The sequence below is a fragment of the Mobula birostris genome, chromosome 17 (assembly GCF_030028105.1).
Source record: "Mobula birostris isolate sMobBir1 chromosome 17, sMobBir1.hap1, whole genome shotgun sequence".
NCBI lineage: Eukaryota > Metazoa > Chordata > Chondrichthyes > Myliobatiformes > Myliobatidae > Mobula > Mobula birostris.
The window spans coordinates 41,650,187-41,670,410 of record NC_092386.1 but is presented as its reverse complement, the minus strand read 5'-3'; the positions used below and the strand labels follow the sequence as shown (position 1 = coordinate 41,670,410).

At 39.5% G+C, this 20,224-nt stretch overlaps 1 long non-coding RNA gene across 1 annotated transcript; it reads right to left on the bottom strand.

The window, feature by feature from the left end:
• Positions 1 to 5,933: 5,933 nt before the first annotated feature.
• Positions 5,934 to 19,944, bottom strand: LOC140211394 (uncharacterized). Its single transcript, XR_011889446.1, has 3 exons — positions 19,888 to 19,944; positions 19,640 to 19,806; positions 5,934 to 6,016 (listed from the first exon to the last, which is right to left on the bottom strand). It is a non-coding gene; the product is annotated as an uncharacterized lncRNA (long non-coding RNA).
• Positions 19,945 to 20,224: the final 280 nt, after the last annotated feature.

The window sequence follows — 20,224 nt, the reverse complement described above, 5'->3', positions numbered from 1 at the left end:
AGCATCTGTAAAATATCCCTGTGTATAGGTAAATGCTACTATCTTGCTGGAGTTAACGAGAGTGGAAGCAGAATAAAATGGAATTAGTTTAAGATCAGTTGTAAATGGGTGGTTGATGATCCTGCTTAGTCCTGTCAAAGGGTTTTGGCCCAAAACGTTGTCTGTACTCTTTTCCACAGATGTTGCTTGACCTGCTGAGTTCCTCCAACATTTTGTGTGTGTTGCTCGGATTTTCAGCATCTGCAGATTTTCTCTTGTTTGTGCTTGATGATCTGCTTAGATTCAAAGACCCAAAGAGACTGTTTCTATTTGTAAGGTCCATGACTCTAAGGGAATCCTGTAGATTTAGCTCTTATGTGTTTGTAGAGTGGAATTTTGTGGTCAGTGTATTTTTGCTCCATGCACATACTTCTTCTGAAGATGAATCCATGAGAGGGCACAGTCGTTTTAGAACAGCAGTGCATATTCTTTTGGAGATCAATTGCAGGAATTATATCTGAAGAGAATACAATCCTGTCCATCTTTTTCCTTTCACGTTCTGTAGTTGGTGTTGCTCTGGCTGACTTCAACTCTTCCTGTCATCCCTGTTCATACTAAGGGAAATCCCTAAATGTAAAGCCTTAACGAAACAGACATTATCACCCGTCAATGTCTACAGAATACGCAGAAGGAAAAGCAGACAAACTCTTCTGTCTAGAAATTGGATCGTATGACTCCATATTACTTTACGTGATTCACTTTCAATTATAAATAGAGGAATTTACTGCAAATAGCAATGATTTTTATTGTAGATCCACCATGCACCTGATGCAACAACAAGTGATAGAGACTGGACAGTAAGGTGAGCCAAGATTGTGAGAGTTTTGTCCATGTTGCAGAATCTATGGGCCACACAAACAGATGCACCTGCGAGGCCTGCTTCAGCACCAGACAAATTCTGACTGAGCAATTGCCAGCCTGTGCATCCAATACTGGGAACCCACCTCAAATCAGCCCTCGCACTTAAGGAATTTTAATGACCTGAATCTGTTGGGCACTCGCACTGTGACCGTAGCCCTCTAGTTTGCAGACTTTGCCTCATCACCCCGAATGCTGTCATTCCAGCTTGATTAGCTGAATAATATTGTGGATAACTTCCCAGCCCACAAGCAACCCACTCCAGTCCCATTTGCTGACCCTTTTTTTCCAATCCCAGCACAGCAAACATTCCCCATTCATCAACTTAGACCAACCTCCCCTCTTTCCATTTCTGACCTCATTTCCAATTTTTGGGCTTCTTTCCCTTGAGAACACCACAAGTGCACGACTTATTCCTTGATTTGCCTAACTTCATTGCAGTGTACCACAGTGCTGAGGAACTTGCTCTCCTACTCAGTGCTCTGCACCACTGAATTGTGAAATTGGAGGCGTTCTGTTGGAAAGTTCATCGACCTGCCACACACAACGAATGCTTGATGTGCCTCAACAAGCGTGATACAAGTTTGAATCATCTCTTTATTGAAGCCAGCTCCTTGGAAATTCTACAGAATAAATATTGATGGACTGTAAATGAAGGCTTAACAAAGTATCCCAGCATTGTGGATTTCCATTCCTTGTGCAAGCATAATTTTTACTAAGCTAAACGTGGGTCGATCAATCTTTCAACGCTACTTTTGTTACTTTAGATGTTCATTTGTACTTGAAGGGGACCTGATGAACATCACATTAAGCTTCCTGATTAACTGAAGGGAAGTATTTAGTTATTGTTTATTTCTATCTCAGCATTAAACCTGATTAATTGGTTGAGTTTGCCTGACAGGGATGTCTTTGGAAGTGAAACTGGTGGCATTGATTTTGTAGATAGTAAGGTATGCTAAATCCTGGGATGTTTCAGTGTGATTTGTGCATAGACATGCAATGACTGCTATTTTGCTTTTCTGCTTTTACTTGATTATATTAACATTTCAGAAGATATGCAACATGCAGAAAAAATGGTAGGTACCAAGTCAGACTATATGTATGTTGCAAACAAAAGTCCCTGCTGCAATCTACTGAAAAAAAAACTGTTTCAGACACTTGACTGTTTTAAATTTTTCCACAGTGAACAGTTGGTTTCATAATTCAAGTTTTAAAGTACATGAATGTGTGCCATAAAGTGGTCTGGACTGTGTTCTTCTGGCATTAGTTGTCTGAGATTGAGAATGTTGGCTGGCTGCATGGGGCACCAAATAGCAATTCAGATTGCTTAGTGCTGCTGATGTGTTTGTGGTGGGATTGACTGCCTGCCCTAATGTAGTCCATGATGTTAGAGGGTGGAAAGTGATGTGCCTGGTTATCATGTTCAATATGCCTTAAAGCCGGCAACACTTCTAGCAGGCAATGGATTGGGATTATTTCTTGTAGAGTTCGGAAGAACCTAAAAAGTATCTCTCATACTTCTTTGAACTACCATTCTTGGAAAGGATGACTGAAGTTTTCACTACTTCAGCTTCTGTGGATGGAGGTAAAGGTATCAGTCAGCACAATTTGTCACATATCCGCCTTTTATTGCTTGAATAAGATGCACCCTTATTTTGTTGTGCTTATCCATGTCCTGTTAATAAGATGACCAAAACAAAGCCAGGAATGAAACCCGAAGGTATGTGGCCAAGGTTATGTTTCATATTCTTTTTCTATTCTGTATCCTCAGCTTCAAGAAAACAAAAATCTGCAGTAACTGGCAATTGGACAAAAATTTTAGCACAAGACAAACTGTAGACTAACAATAATTTTCCAGTATAGAATTACTTCAAAATGAAAGGTCAAAGTTGATAGTATTTGGACAATTCTGAAGCAACCGATCTTAAAAGAGCAATGCATCACAGTGCGAAGATGCCAGGAACATCTTTTCATGTGCTATGAATGTTTGGATAGTGTTCTATCTAGATAAAAATCCCTCGTTTGTCTCTGAAGAGCACAGGAAGAGACTAACTTGCATAATGCCAGTTCTAGACTTTTGTGTTTGTGCAATGGTTAATGGAATCATAGACAGGAGTAGAAGCAAGTCTGCACAAGTTATAAAGGAGGAGAAAGCAGGTGTCAGGGTATATTGAGTAATCCTGGCTGCTTCAGAGCAAATGGCATTAATACTTCTCTGGCCCTTAGTGACAGGCTGTCTGGCTGTTCAGCAGGAAAACCATCAGCAAAATAGGACTGAAAATAAATGGCAAAGGTCACAAAACATGAATACTATTGGTAAAGATAACAAAGTTCACATAGTATGTGGGGGGGGAGACTCATCAAAGTTCATGGGACACGTGGGGGGCGGGGGAGAGGATCACACATTATCTGAAAAGAAATAAAACCAAAAGTGCTGATGAGCTACATTCAAACGAGGAAATACTAGGGATACTCAGCAGGTTATGCAGCATCTACTGAGCGAGATAGCAAGGTAATGCTTCTGGTCAATATCTTTTCTTCAGAAAAGCGTCTCAAGTCAGTGACTTGCTGAATATCTCCTGCATTTTCTGTTTTAAGTCATACACAAAACACTGATGGAACCCAACAAGCCAGGTAGCATCTATGGAATGAAATGAACTATTAGTTCAGATGAAGGGTCTCAAGCTGAAACTTTGTTGTCCATTTGCCTCCATAGATGCTACCTGACCTACTGAGTTCCTCCAGCGCTTTGCGTGTGCTGTTCCAGATTCTAGCATCTGTATTTCTTGTGCCTCTATTTTCTGTCTTAGTTTTTAATCATGTTATTTGCCTCCTAAGGCGCATTGTTCACGCTTTTCTGCAGGGGGACTGAGAATCTGGACTAGCACTTGTACTTCAGACTGTGCTGAGAATCTGTGGAGTTAACTATTTAAAAGCCAGTAGAGCAGAGTGGTTTTTATAGAAGGTGTGGTCTCTCTTAGGTTTAGACAACCACATGGTATATTGTAGATGCCATCAATTTTATGTTTCATTTATAGAACTTCATTAAATGTTTTCTGCAAACCCAAGTAAAATAAAACCCATAAAACACACAAATTTCCAACCCTTCTTTAAATATTGCTTATTTTGGAGGAGTTATGCTGGATGCAACTTCCTTTTATACTCTAAACATTCATAAAACATTGACTTCTGATATAATTTCCATTAATTTATTTTTTAGGGATACAAGCAATGGATTGAACTTGCCAGTTTGCGAATGAATTCTTGCTTTATTGACGGTATCTCGAATATCCCCTATATAACAAAAGGCATAAGGGAAAATGGTGAGCTGTGTTTTCAAGGATTATCATTGTGATTTGATTGTGTTACAAATAAAACACTGACAAGCCCCAAACAACCTATTTCCTTTTCCTGAGAGGTGAGTGAACTCTTCCAATCAGATCTACACAATTTTTAAAAGTCTTTGATCCGATCCCTTTGATAATTTTCTTTATTTAAAATAAAATGTTGTACTTTAACTAAAGGAAAGATCACTTCCTCCATTCTAAGTAAGATATACATCAAAACAAACTTGAAGACAGACTTGTATTCCAGAAATAGACCAAAGAAAAGGAACTATCAACTCCTGGATGAAAGGAGGTTTGAATTAAATTCTGTACACTGTGCCTACTTCACAACAGCTCAAGTTCAAGTGATATTATTCTCTTATTGAAGCAATGCCATGTTATTGTTGCTTCAAGATGTATTTATAGTCTCTGGATCAAAGAACTTGGCTTTATTCACAATGTATGTGAAACATTTCAATATAAATTTTTCAAGTCTTTCTTTCGCCCTGTGTTATAAACTTGTTTCTCAAACGTTCAAACTACACTATTAAGTGTATATATGTTTTTTAAGACATAGGCCTGGAGAGGTCATGTTTGTGAAAAGAACAGGAACATAAATCTTTGAAACCAAATTCAGAGAAAGGAAGGAAGGTTGAACTGCCAAGAAATATCTTTAGATATGCAATATTGAAAAAAAACCCTAATCTTAGAAAACAACTAGAGGGAACCATAATTTTTAGATGGCCAAATTAAATTTCTGGAGCATTAATAACTTTATTTATCTTTGCAGGGACTCAACATTTCCTGAAAGTTCTCTTTCAAGATTACTTTTCTAATACTCCACTTCAAATGCTTGCAAGTTGAGTTTTTGGTGAAGGTTTATCATTGTTTGGACAAAGTGGTTGAATTCCTGACCTTCTTTTGTTAATGAACACACAGTGGCCACTTGATTAGATACAGGAGTGAAGCCCGGTGTGGTTTTCTGCTGCTATAGCCCAGCCTGTCTACACAGTTCAATGTGTCGTGCGCTCAGAGATGCTCTTTTGTGCACCATTGTTGTAATGCATATTTATTTGAGTTCCTGTCGTTTTTCTTTTGGTTTGAACCAGTCTCATCCGACCTTTCTCACAAACAAGTCATTTTTACTCACAGAACTCCCGCTCACTGGATTTTTTTTTGTTTTTTGCACCATTCTCTGTATACTCTAGAGACTGTTGTGCTTGAAAATCCAAGGAGATCACCAGTTCCTGAGATACCCAAACCACCCTGTCTTACACCAACAATCATTCAATAGTCAAAGTCACTTAGATCGCATTTCTTCTGCATTCTGATGTTTACTCTGAACACCTTGACATGTCTACATGCTTTTATGCATTGAGTTGCTGTGATGATTGGCTGATTAGATGTACTTTCAATCTGGTTATTTTGAAGGGAAGCAGATAGAACAGAGAACATAAAGCATTATAGAACAGACAGGCCCTTCAGCCAACTATTGCGGCACACTTAGGTGGCCTAGTGAAACAGCGAATGGAGAGCAGAACCTCAGAGCAACTCAATCTGCCCACCTATATCAGATCTGTGGATCCCACGTAACATTAATCAGACACCGCAAGCACAAGGACAGTAATGTGGAAGCAAGATATCAAAGAAGAAGAAAGAGATTGTGTGCAACTAATGGTAGAACTGAAAATTAGCCAAAAAGCACCTGAATGCCAGTTCACCTCTAATCAATGCTTCACGTTTCCATCAAGAGTTCCTTGTGAAAATCTGCCTGGCGTTCATCATTATTTCATCTACCAAAAAAAGAACAGAACATTTAAAGCAGATTCCAAGAACACAAGACAAGTCACTCTGATCTCATTGCCTCTCTGGATGATCCATCTCCACTTGGACCACGGATTGTAATGAGTTAGTTGGGATATTAGATCATTTTAAGGAGACTTTGAAATGTTCTTTTCACCTGGAGCTTAGAGTGCAGTGGAGGAGTCTGATGTCTGATGTACATATTATGTTGTTGAACAAGTGGAGCTGGTTCAACATGATCAAAGTTTATGCTGGGAGTTGGCTTATCCTATCAGTTTGAATGATCTTCTGAATATAGTATTGGAAATAATTATCTACTACTCTGCATGCACCATCTGTAGGTCTTACGTGTCTATAGTGTGTGAAAGAGACAGAGGTCATGGTTACTTGAGAGACCATAAATTTAGTGCTTGGAGTGGGTTCTTGATCTACTAGCGGTGAATTTCATCATTGATATCTCCATACACTGAGAAGTGGTCCCTATGATATGGAAAGTGATCTCTGTTTTCCAACATCTCACTACTGGGCCACAATGTTCTTTGGTGAAAACATATGGTAGAACAGTAAGACCAATCCATTAAATGACTGACTGAAAGTGGTAATGATGACTTGAATCTCAGCCTCTGAGAGTTTCACATATGCAAGAGTCATCTGTATAAGGTAACTCTATGATTGAGCTTGGAATGATCTTGGTTTTGGAGAGAGGCAACAGGATTCAACAGAGTTTCTAGTTCACCCTATAGACCAGTTCCACTCCAGTGGGGAGATTCTTGGAGGTATGATGTAATATTGCAGTGAGGAAGATTAAGGAGAGGTTTGCAATATCAATATAGGATTGATTATATCCTGTCTGTGCAGGGACAGTGTTTGCAGTGGATTCATTCAGTTCAAGTTCAAGTTTAAGATTAATTGTAATTCAACCATACACATGAATACAGCCAAATGAAACAGCGTTCCTCTGGGGCCAGGGTGCAAATAGCAGTACCAACAGTGGTACACAATGTAAGATACATATAGCACATATAATTATGAAAGCAGTAAAACATGCTGTATAGTAACAATCATAATAATAATGATTGTTAATATTCTCAATAATATCATATTACCACAATATTTAGGAAAACTAGAAACATTTTAAGAACTACACACAATAACATAGTGCACAGCATTAAGAGCAGTGCAATGAAATGGCTCAAAACCAGAGGTACTCATTAACAGAAACCCAAAACTGAGTAATAAAATGAGAACACTGAAATGGCAGAAGAGATTAAGAAACAAAATTGAAACCTAAAGCGCAGAAATAGCCTGCCTAATGGAGTATAAAATGGATAACCTGAACAAAAAGTTAAGAGAAAAGCTAAAGAAATACTATGGAAATAAAAGGTCCATACAATATATGATCAACCTAACAAAAACATTTTAAAATTTATAGCTACGCTGAAACAAAAACTTGGAGCATACAAAGCCAGACCAAATAGATATATGAAATGCACCAGGTGAAGAAAACAGAATTATCAATTCAGAAACATTGAAAAAGGTTTATACAGGACAATGAAACAACAAACTGTCACTAATGCTTGCACGGAATTACCAACAGAGATAATGAATTTTTGGTCTAATATCTGGTCGAATAGGTTGATGCACAGTCAAGAAGCAAGCCGGTTAGGGAGGAAAAAGAACACATTCACACAATTGAAGAAATGCAAGTACCTGAAGTTACAAAGGTAATGCTAAAAGCAGTTATAAAAACTACCCACAACTGGAAAAGTACCAGCTGTTGTAATGTGTGTAATTATTGGTCAAAAAAATTAACTTGCCTTCATCTGTACTTATTAATACTTAGCAACAATTCTCTTAAAAATCCTGAAAAAGTGCACAATTTTTTGACAGAAGATAAAACATATCTCTTACCACAAGGAAAAATCTCAAATGATCCATCAAGATAGCATTCTATTACATGCTTACAAACTATATGTAAAATTTTAACATCATGCATCTCGCAACTAGTCACCACTCACTTCGATATCCACTATATACTTACAGATCAGTAGGAAGGATACTGTAAGGGTATGAAAGGATGGAAAGAACATCTGATAAAAGATCCTGTAATTCTAAATCAAGCTGATTGGAAAAGCAGAAGTCTTTCATGTTGTTATATTGACTACCAAAAAGCATTTGATTCTGTCCCACAAGTGTGGTTAATAGGAGTTCTTAATATATATAAACTATATTGAAGACTTGTGAAATTCCTTTAAGATCTGAGGAAGCATAGGGGTACTATAATCACCCTATTAATTAACAACCAACCACCGTTATCAAAATAAACTGAGGCATTTGCCATGTTGACTCTCTAAGCCCACTATGGTTTTGTCTAGCTTCAAATCCACTCTATAATTTACTGAATCGGATGAAAATTCAGTATCAAACCAGGGACACCAAACAAATTATACCTTCTATACATGGACAATTTGAAAGTATATGCTCCTTCATCAGTAAAGCTAAAGCAATTAGTTCAAAAGTAAACTATTTTCTAAAGATATAAACATGAACTTTGGACTAGATAAGTGCAGAACATTAAAGAGAAAGAAATGTGCAATAGAGCCAGTAGAATATAAAACAGAGCAGCAGGATACAATACAATCAATGGATGAATATGAAACATATGAATATCTGGGATATCAACAAGCAAAGAAAACAGATCATAGTATGATAAAAGGAAAACTTTTGACAGAATTTACTTCAAGGATTAAGAAAATCTGCCGAACAGAGCTTAGTAGTAAAAATATAACAACAGCAATAAACACTTCCTTTATTCCATATTGACATGTTGTTTTGGCACAATATCTTGGTCAGAAACTGATCTGGAAAATTTACAAAGGAAAATAAGAACTGAAATGACAAATTTGAGAAAACATTATCTACACTCGAACACACTTAGATTAACATTACCTAGGATGGAAGGAGGAAGAGGAATGACAGGCATAAAAAATTTACAGAACAGTCAGATACAACTTCTAAGGATATACTTTCATCAGCAAAAACAAAATCCAGCACTCCACATGAGCATATGCAATTCTGATAACAACTACACACCACTAAACTTAAATGAAAACACAACCCAGAAAATGAAGAAATTATCACTGAAATGAAGAAATGAAGAAGTTAACCAATGGAAGAGCAGGACTCTCCATAGAAGACATACCCATGATCTGAGCGGACTAGTTATCAACAAGGAAGCGTTGAATGCCTGGCTCAGAGTTGGAAACCACTTCCCAGAAAAAGAGGGGTTCCTTGTGCCGATACAGGACCAGATGGTTAAACAAAAAAAAAATCAAAAATATGTAATAAAAGACCAAAAAATTTTAGATGATCAATGTAGAAAATGCCAAGAGAAACCAGAGCAATCCAACACATTGCAGAATCCTGCAGCAGTTTAACTCAATCTGCTTACTTACACAGGCACAATCAAGTGGCAAACATCATTCACCAAAATCTTGCTTTAAAATGCAAACTCATAAAAGACACTATATCTTACTATTAATATAAGCCTGATCCAGTTTTAGAGTTAAAGTCCTACAAATTATATTTTGACCAATCCACTATTACAGATAGGACAATCCATAATTACCATCCAGATATAATATTACAGGATAAACACACAAGAACAACTTACTTACTGGATATAGCCATTCTTAACATAAATTACATACAGAAATCAATGAGTGTAAAACACCAGACACATGCTGAATTAAAAGAGAAAATAGAAAGCCTATGAAACATGAACAATATATACGTTGACCCAATAGTAATATCTACAACAGGTATCATCCCAAAGTTACTACACAATGACATTAAACAATCAGGCTTACACAGCAATATTTATGTAAATCTTCAGAAAGCCACAATACTGAACACCACTAGAATAGCCCAAAAGCTCCTAGCGGTTGATAAATGAGTGTGCTTAGTTTTGCTCATACCTCAGATTTTACTAGCTTGAGCTGAAATAAAAAGAACAATATAGCCAAAATCCCTAAGTGTCATGGCCTGTAGATCGATGGTGCATGGGATGTTGTCCTGAAGCCACATTTTCTACAAGACTAGCAGCAGTTCCTTGTCTCGCATTAGTGCCGTGGCAGATGACTGCTATCCAGCTTGTCTTCCACCAAGCGAACACTAGAGGGCAGCACTGACAGGAGGAGTCAGCCCCAAAACCAGCATGGATGCTGCCGTGCCACACCGACTTGTGTCTCCTTGCATCAGGCAGCCCCGTGGCATGAGGGCGTGGTCTGCACAACGGCTGAGGCCACGCAGCTCCCCCACCATTGGTCTGGGATTTGCTGTAGTCTACATTACCGATGTCCAACAGGGTCTTGTGATCAGAAGCAAAATGTCCATAAGGAAAAAAAACTCTTTGCCCTGTTTGTTGGACAGTGCACTGCCTCCATACAGCACTTAGACACTTTGCTCCTTGGGATGCTGTAACACCATACACAACAAATTCAGCTCCAACGCTGTCGAGCAACTCGCTGATGGTAAAGACCTGTAGTAGTTGATGATCTTATCACCCAGCAGTGTCTTTCGATCATAAAAATGACATGAAGGCTAAACAACTACGCCAGAGCAACCAAGTGCGCTGCCACCTTACTGGAGGATTGCATTGGCTATGATCTTGACTTGTCTATCACAACTAAACAGATGTGAAATGGTAACACATTCAATGGCAATGCTCATTAAATTTGAGGATTCTCTACAATAAGTTGGTAGAGAGATAAGAATTTTGTGTGGTTGAGTATGACCATGCTCTGTGATTGCTGGTGCTTCCTGCAGTTTCCTTGGTGGTGAAGATTATATCCATTTGATAAGCAGTTGCAATATCATTCCTTGTAAACACGGTGGGGCGACCCCTCTGATGAGTCACTTATTATGAAGGCAAATGCATTTATTTCGAGAAGACTGGGATATAAAAGCAAGGATATAATGCTGAAGCTTTTAAAGGCATTAACAGACTACACTTGGAAAATCGTGAGCAGTTTTGGGCCCCTTATCTAGGAAAGGATGTGCAGGTATTGGAGTGCGTCTAGACTAGAGGATATTCACAAGAATGATTCCGGGAATGGAAGGGTTAATGTATGAGGAGCATTTGAGGGTACTTGGACTGTATTTGCTATAGTTTTGATGAATGAGGAGGGATCTCATTAAAATCTCTCAAATATTGAAAGGCCTAGATAGAGGGAACATGGAGAGGATGTTTCTCATAGTGGGGAGTCTAGGACCAGAGGGCACAGTCTTAGAATAGAATGGTCTTTAGAACAGAGATGAGGAAGATTTCCTTTATTTTATTTCATTTAGAGTAACAGTGCGGAACAGGCCCTCCTCGTTCAGCAAGCTGCACCACCCAGCGACCCCTACAATGACCAATTGACCAAATAGCTCTGTCTTTGCACTGGGATGTAACCGGAGCACCTGGGGGAAACCCATGCAGTTCACAGGGAGAATGTTCAGACTACTTACAGGTGGAGCCAAATGGTGGTGAATCTGTGGAATTCATTGCCACAGAGGGGTGGTGGAGGCCAAGATATCGGGTATATTTAAAGCGGAGGTTGATGGGTTCTTGATTAATAAGGGTGTCAAAGGTTAAGCAGGGAATGCAGAAAATTAGGGTTGGGGGATAATAAATTAGCCATGATGGAATAGCGGAGCAGACCCGATAGGCCAAATGGCCTAATTCTGCTCCTATGTCTTATAGTCTTATGGTCTAACTAGTAGTGGCTTATTGTATAAGCAATTGATAATGCTAGTAAGATACTCTTTTAAGTACTTCATCCCTTTGTCTCCTTTCACTGATCTTAAATTAATTGAATAGCTAGCCAATGGAATTAGACATCCCCTCCCGAGGCTGTCAGAAGCTCCTATTTTTAAACACTCCTGTCAAACTTCTTGGTACTCTCTGTATAAGGGAATGGGCTATTCTCGGCTGGCCTGATGTCTGCATGGAATCAAAGTCAATGGTTTGCCGTGCCTGTAATCGCCCTATCCAGAGCGTGGGCTGTTCCTGGAGTCTGGAGGTCACAGATAGGGATCATACCCTGGGTCCAGACCAGTGCATTGAATTATTTCAAGCACCCTTTAGCAGGTGACAAAGCTAGAGGTGGGAGTATGTAATTGCAAAATTTGCAACTTCTCTGGCATTCAGAGAAACTTCAAAATTATTCCAAATTAAATAAAAGCAATAAAAGATATTCAAAGCACCTAACAAATTAAAAACATTAAATTAAAGTATTTTTTTAAGTATTCAAAAGCAAGATACTGCAAATGCTAGAATTCTAATTAAAAACAGAAATATTGAAAATATTCAGCTGGTCAGGCAGCATCTGTGGGGAGTGAAACAGAGATAAAGTTTAAAGTCAATGACCCATCAGGTTTTCTAACCTTCGGGCTATTAAGAACATACAATATAGAACATGGACCATCCACCACCACCACTAAATTATCATTTCCTGTCAGTCACCTTATGTATAGACACCCTATGCCAAGTGTCACTTTATGGACCTACAATCAATCTATGTATATCAGCTATGTTATGTATTTATATCTATTGTATATTTCTATTGTTATGTTCTTTATCGCATTTTGTGTGTTTTTTATGGATCCGGAGTAACAATTATTTAATTCTCTTTTATATTTGTGTACTGGAAATGGCATTAAACAAACCTGAATCTTGAATCTAGAACACAGAACAGTACAGTAGATAATGGGGATTTCAGCCCATAATGTCATTCTGAACTATATAAACTTACTCTAAATTCAATCTAACCCTTCCTGTACAGTCCATGACCCTCCAATTTGCTTACATCTATTGCCTGTTGAAGAGCCTTTTGAATGTATTGCTTTAGCCTCTATCACTACCCCTGACAGTTTGCTCAAGGCACCCACCATTCTGTGTACAATACCTACCTCTGACATCTTTCCTAAACTTTCATCCACTCACCTTAAATGGATGCCCTCTGGCATTGCCCATTGCCTCACTGGGGAAGGGATGCTGGCTGTCCACTCTATCTATGCCTGTCATAACTTATGCACTTCAATCAGGTCGTCTCTCATCCTCCATTGCTCCAAAGCAAAGAGCCCTAAATTGCTGACCATTTCCTGATAAGACAAGTTCTCCAATCTAGGCAGGATCCTGTAGGTCTCCTCTGCATCCTCTCTAAAACTTTTACACCCTTCCTATAATGAGGTGACCAGAACTGAACACAATATTCTAAGTGTCATCGAAGCACAGTTTTATAGAGTTGCAACATGACCTTGCAGCTATAGAACCCAATACCCTGACTAGTAAAGGCTGGCACACCATATGCCTTCTTAACAACCCTACAGATTTGCGCAATTCATGAACACATGGGATTCTGCAGATGCTGGAAATCAAGTCTTGATAAAATGTCCTGGACTGAAACATTGACTGTTTATTCCTTTCCATAGATGCTGCCAGCATTTTGTGTATGTTGATCAAGTTGCATGACAACTTTGATGAGGCATCTGGGGACTTGGATCCGAAGATCTCTCTGTTCCTTTACACTGCTAAGAATCCTGCCATTAACCTCATGCTCCATCTTCAAGTTCAATCTTTCAAAGTGTATCTCTTCACAATTTTCTGGATTGAATTCCATCTGCCTCTTCTCTGCCCAAATCTACATCCTGTTGTAACTGATGACAACCTCCTAGATTATAAAGCATTTGAAAACTTATAAAACCATCTCCCTGTTTCCTCATTGTTCAATGATAAAAATCATCATTAGTCACTGACTTTCAGGCAGAATACAGTTCTTCTACTATCACCCTCTGCCGAATGTGGGAAAGCCAATTAGGCAATCTGCACAGTGCAGTTTCTATGAGTCCCCTGCCTCATGACCTTCTGGATGCACTTGCCATGGGGAACCTTGTCAAACACCTTACTAAAATCCATATACATCACATTTACCACTCTACCTTCATCTATCTGCTTTGTCACCTCCTCAACAAAACACAATTAGGCTCGTGAGACACAACATGCCCCCCCCCCCCACCAAGCCATGCAGGACTATTCATTATAAGACAATGCTTCTCCAATGTGTGTATGTCCTGTCCCTTAGAAACCTCTCTCATAATTTTCCCACCACTGACATAAGACTCACTGGCCTATAATTCCCAGGATTATCTCAATTAACTTTCTTGATCAACGGAACAACATCTGCCGTTCTCCAGTCCTCTGGTACTATTCCTGTGGCAAAGGAGGCTGCAAAGATCTTCGTCAGCATCCCAGTAATCTTCCCCTTGCTTTCCACAGAAACCAGGGGTACATCATGTCTGGCCCTAGGGACTTATCAATTCCTAATATTTTTCGGAAACTCCATCAGTACTTTTTTCTTCAACTTGACATGCTCCAGCATATTAGCCTGTTCTACATTGACCTCACGTTCATCAAAGTCCTTCTCTCCGATGAACGCTGAAGCAAAGTATTCATTGAGGATCTCCCTATCTCCTCCACCTTTAAGCACATGACACTCCCTGCTATCCAAGACTGGTTCAACCCTCAATCTTCCTGTTCTTCACATACTCAGGGTTTTCCTTAATCCTATGCAGCAAGGCCTTCTCATGTTCCCTTCCAGTTGTCTTAAGTGCCTTCTGAAGCTCCTTCCCATCTACCTTACAATTCTCAAGAGCCCTGCCTGATTTTTGCTTCCTAACCTGAAGTGTTAAGTCTTTTCTTCGTATTATGGATGCTGCCTGACCTGTCTCTAGCATTGTCTTGTCTCATAATTTTAAAATGAACTAACTTACTTACCTAACCTTTTGTCTCCTAATGTTTTGAACTACATTCCTCATTAATGTCTCAGATTCTGGCTCAGGGTCAATTGGGCAGTTCTCCTTGTCAGGGATTTTAGGGTCTAATAGGGAGGCTGGCAGAGGAGCAAAATAACAGATTTAACCTTTCATATTTGTCAGTAAGCCCTAAGTCTCTGCTTTGGACTGCATACACATGTAAATCCTGGACCCACTGCTGTTCAAATAGTTAAATACAGATGGTTTCATTTGGAACAGTTGGCAGTAGCCAGCAAGATCTAGCCCATAATGTTTTTAAGTTTCGTAGTATTTTTTTCTCTCATAAATAAAGCATTAAATCCTTGGTGAGTATCTGTAACCAATTGTGGATTCAGCTCTTCTTATTTCAGATAGCATATCCAGAACAGTTCCGACATCTATTGCAATTTAAAATTATGAAATGGCCCTAAAGTGCAATTTAAACCACTTAGTCACAGTAATCATAACATTAAACACAGAAAAGCTTCAGGGATGTCAGAATTCTTTGGAAGAGAGCTACCTTCTGAAAATAGTATTACTATACATTGAAGATAAATGCCTTTTTCAGTGCATAGAAACAGAGCCCAAAGGTAAATCAATCATATGATAAAAATTGATTGTTTCCCAAAAGGGAAAAGTGTTATTGAAAATCCAATGACTGGGGATGGTACATCATTGATCAGTCTAAGTAATACTTCCTGAAACTGTTTTTAATCTTTTCACTGGGGCTTTACGATTAGTCTATTCTCAGCAGTGAGTAATGACTCTGGATTTCTATTTTCCAAATCAATATCATATCTATCTTTTTGTTACATATATACTTCATTACTTTTGTGACCTCATAACACAAAGATAGTTCAAATACCCTGTGTAAACCAAGACTACAGTTATATTATAGCATAGATGTTCCCGTGTGAATTCATTAGTGTAGAAAAACAATTAACTCCTGTGAGCCAGTAGGTTTGAGGATAGACAGGTGGTCAAGTACACCAAAAACTGCTGGCTTTTGGATTTAACCACAACACGTCACATAAATTGTCTTCACCACTGAACACTGCTGCAGGAGTTCATTAAGCGGCAGCGTCCCAAGCCACTGGGACTCTTCACCTTCAGCTGCGTTTCCAATTACTTTTCCTCCACCATAAGTTCAGGAGTAGGTTTATTTGATAAGGCCTGTACTTAGACATCACTGGTAACCATGTGATGGATGAAGGGAAGTATAATGCGGCTCGATGAAGTATGACAATGCCAGCATGGGCAACTTACACTGCCATGAATGTTGGGCTGAATGGCTTGTTCCTGAGCTGTAAATAAATAAAGAATCATATGCCGTTCTTCAACTTCATTAATCCTCTAAACTTATTTTCCTTAAACAGGTCATTGTTTAAGAAACAGTTTCCTTTTTGAATTCCTGTGAATTCTGAATCCCTTGCCAATAGAGGGAAGTCAATTAAAGGTCTGGTTAATACAGTGGATTTCTGCTTTTGCACTGTTGCCACAATTTTGATCTTTCTCATAAATCCAGTTTGGTTCATCTGGTGCGACTGCCTTGATATGATGATACTTGTCACCTCTATAGATAAGAATTGTGAGGGTTCCATCTGACTTGGACTTAACTGCCATAGTGATTACATAATATTGTATAGTGGTAATGCATGGTTGACTAATCCTAACTAGATTTGTTGCGATAATGCTGGTGGCATTTGCTGAGAATGATACATTAAGGTGAACAATAGACAATAGACAATAGACAATAGATGCAGGAGTAGGCCATTTGGCCCTTCGAGCCAGCACCGCCATTCACTGTGATCATGGCTGATCATCCACAATCAGTATCCAGTTCCTGCCTTATCCCCATAACCTTTGATTCCACTATCTTTAAGAGCTCTATCCATTTCTTTCTTCAAAGCATCCAGAGACTTGGCCTCCACAGCCTTCTGGGGCAGAGCATTCCATACATCCACCACTCTCTGGGTGAAAAAGTTTTTCCTCAATTCCGTTCTAAATGGCCTACTTCTTATTCTTAAACTGTGGGCTCTGGTTCTGGACTCACCCATCAGCGGGAACATGCTTCCTGCGTCCAGCATGTCCAATCCCTTAATAATCTTATATGTTTCAATAAGATCCCCTCTCAGCCTTCTAAATTCCAGAGTATACAAGCCCAGTCGCTCCAATCTTTCGACATACGACAGTCCCACCATCCCGGGAATTAACCTTGTGAACCTACGCTGCACTCCCTCAATAGCAAGAATGTCCTTCCTCAAATTTGGAGACCAAAACTGCACACAGTACTCCAGGTGGGTCTCACCAGGGCCCTGTACAGCTGCAGAAGGACCTCTTTGCTCTTATACTCAATTCCCCTTGTTATGAAGGCCAGCATGTCATTAGCTTTCTTCACAGCCTGCTGTACTTGCGTGCTTGCTTTCAGTGACCGATGTACAAGGACACCTAGATCTCGTTGTGCTTCCCCTTTTCCTAACTTGACTCCATTTAGATAATAATCTGTCTTCCTGTTCTTATCACCAAAGTGGATAACTTCACATTTATCCACATTAAACTGCATCTGCAATGCATCTGCCCACTCATCCAGCCTGTGCAAGTCACCCTGCATTCTCCTAACATCCTCCTCACATTTCACACTGCCACCCAGCTTTGTGTCATCGGCAAATTTGCTAATGTTACTTTTAATTCCCTCATCTAAATCATTAACATATATTGTAAACAGCTGCGGTCCCAGCACTGAACCCTGCAGTACCCCACTGGTCACCGCCTGCCATTCCGAAAAGGACCCATTAATCACTACTCTTTGTTTTCTGTCAGCCAGCCGATTTTCAATCCATGTCAGTACTCTGCCCCCAATACCATGTGCCCTAATTTTGCCCACTAATCTCCTATGTGGGACTTTATCAAAGGCTTTCTGAAGGTCCAGGTACACTACATCCACCGGCTCTCCCTTGTCTATTTTCATCCTCAAAAAATTCCAGAAGATTAGTCAAGCATGATTTCCCCTTCATAAATCCATGCTGACTCGGACCAATCCTGTTACTGCTATTCAGGTGTGTCGTAATTTCATCTTTTATAATTGACTCCAGCATCTTTCCCACCACCGACGTCAGGCTAACCGGTCTATAATTCCCTGTTCTCACTCTTCCTCCCTTCTTGAATCTGTTATGCCAGTGCTGACTGAGGGTAAACATGTCATCCAAGAAGCTAGAAGGGAACAACAATGCAGCTCTGAATAACGCATTTTGGCATTTGAAATACACCTGAAAGCCAGAACAAAAATCAGGGAACCTTGATTTAAATACTCACGTGAATTACAAGGTCACTTAAAAAAAAACAAATTTCCTCAGCACTGCACTTGTAATTAAGTTTTAACGATGCACAAAATGACACGCAAATGTTTATCCTACATCCCTTCATGAACCATTAGCTGGTGCTGTAAAGTTGCATTGGCATTTTCTGTGCAAAGTCCCTCTGAAGTGTCAATGTGACAACACATGCTGTAAGTTGCCTTGTGAATTTATGCTTCACTATAGACAGCAGGAAAAGCACCAAATGAGGTGCAAGGTCAACCATGTGTTAACTATCATGTGGGAAGAAAGAAATAACATAAATTATGTTATTCCTTTTGTGGTATAGCTACTTGTGCCAGTTATTTGATAGAGAACAAGATATGTGGAATTTTACCTCAGCAAATTTCCCGCAACATCCATCTTTTCATATTTATTTGGAATCAGGCCCACAATCAATCCCTTCTATTGTTTTTTTTGTAGAAACAACCCACCTTAGAAATTCTGGAGAGTAACTTTTTTCAAGGACAAGTTTACAATCCTATATTAGTCCATTCTCTCATGTCATTCTCTGGGACACAGGAACCCGGGAATCAATTATTAATCCTTTAGGCCAGCAGCCACATTGTCATTCAGTGTTTCCATGCAGTTAAAGTCGACTTATTGAGCATTGATAGAAAGAAATTACTTATATTGGTAGGGGAATCTCAGACAAGAGCACAAAGAGCAAATGATGAAACCAGATTTTGAACAAAGTTAGAAAACACTTCTGCATGCATCAATCATTAATTTTCAAACTGAGATCAGCTTTGTTATCCAAAATTTGAGATTATTTTTGTTGGTGCTATGGGTTGTGGAGTCTAGTCACAGACAAACATCTGAGATTTTCACAACAATCCAGCAGCTATTTTGCTTCTTCAGTAATTAATTAGACTATAACATGAAACTTTGCAGACCGTTGTATTAAGTTTCAAAGGTTTCAAGGTTTCAAAGGTACATTTAATGTCAGAGAAATGTATACAATATACATCCTGAAATTCTTTTTCTTCGCAACCATCCACAAAAACAGAGGAGTGCCCCAAAGAATGAATGACAGTTAAACGTAAGAACCCCAAAGTCCTCTCCCAGCTCCTCTCCCTCCCGCACGTAAGCGGCAACAAGCAACAATCCCCCATCCCCTCACCAGCAAAAAAAAAGCATTGGCACCCGCCACTGAGCACTCAAGCGTGAGCAAAACAACAGTGAAGACACTGACCTGCAGTTACCCTAAAGACTACATTGTTTATCCCAATAAGGGAGAAAGGGGTATCTCTGTTTCACAGCGAGCAGGGAGACATAATAAACAACTCGCTGGTTTACGATGTTAAGAGTCCACTACGTCACTTTTTTCGAGCTCTGTGCCCAAAGATCTCGGGTCTCTGGGCACACAACCATAGATACTTTGACTCCCCCCATGACACATGGGTCTCCTGCTGTGACACTGACCTTCTCCAGAGCCCCGAGATCCTAAGCCTCCAAAGCTAAGCCAGACTCTTAGGCTGAGCCTTTGGCCTGCCGAACAATGGCCAGTTATGAAACCCCGAGAGCGAGTCCCATTCCTGCAAAGAACCGTAGCCAGCGTGTAACTCCAGGTCGAGGTATTCAAAAGAACCCTGAAATGGAAAAATAGAGATATTAAAGATGGAAATAGAGCTGTTTCTGAAGATGCAAACAAAGGAGTCGCCGTTAAGCACCATCATCACTTTGCTCCACCTCTGATTTCAGTAAATCCAAGACTTAAGAAGTCTTCTGCTCTGTGTGCACTGGGCTACAATGGATTACCAATTCCAGTTAGTTGCTCTGTTGCTAGAAACTTGTCTCTGTAACAAAGATGTTACAATTGAGTGAACCACTATGAACCAGGAAAACATCTTAGTGCAATGCACAGAGTTGAGAGGAGACTAATGAGTTCTCCAGCTTATCGTTTTCAAGCCCTTTTCTGTTTTTCAGTGGAGAGAACTTGTATTTCTCAAGACTTCCTAGACGTAAGCAGATGAAATTTAGAATGTCAACAATATAAATAAATATTCA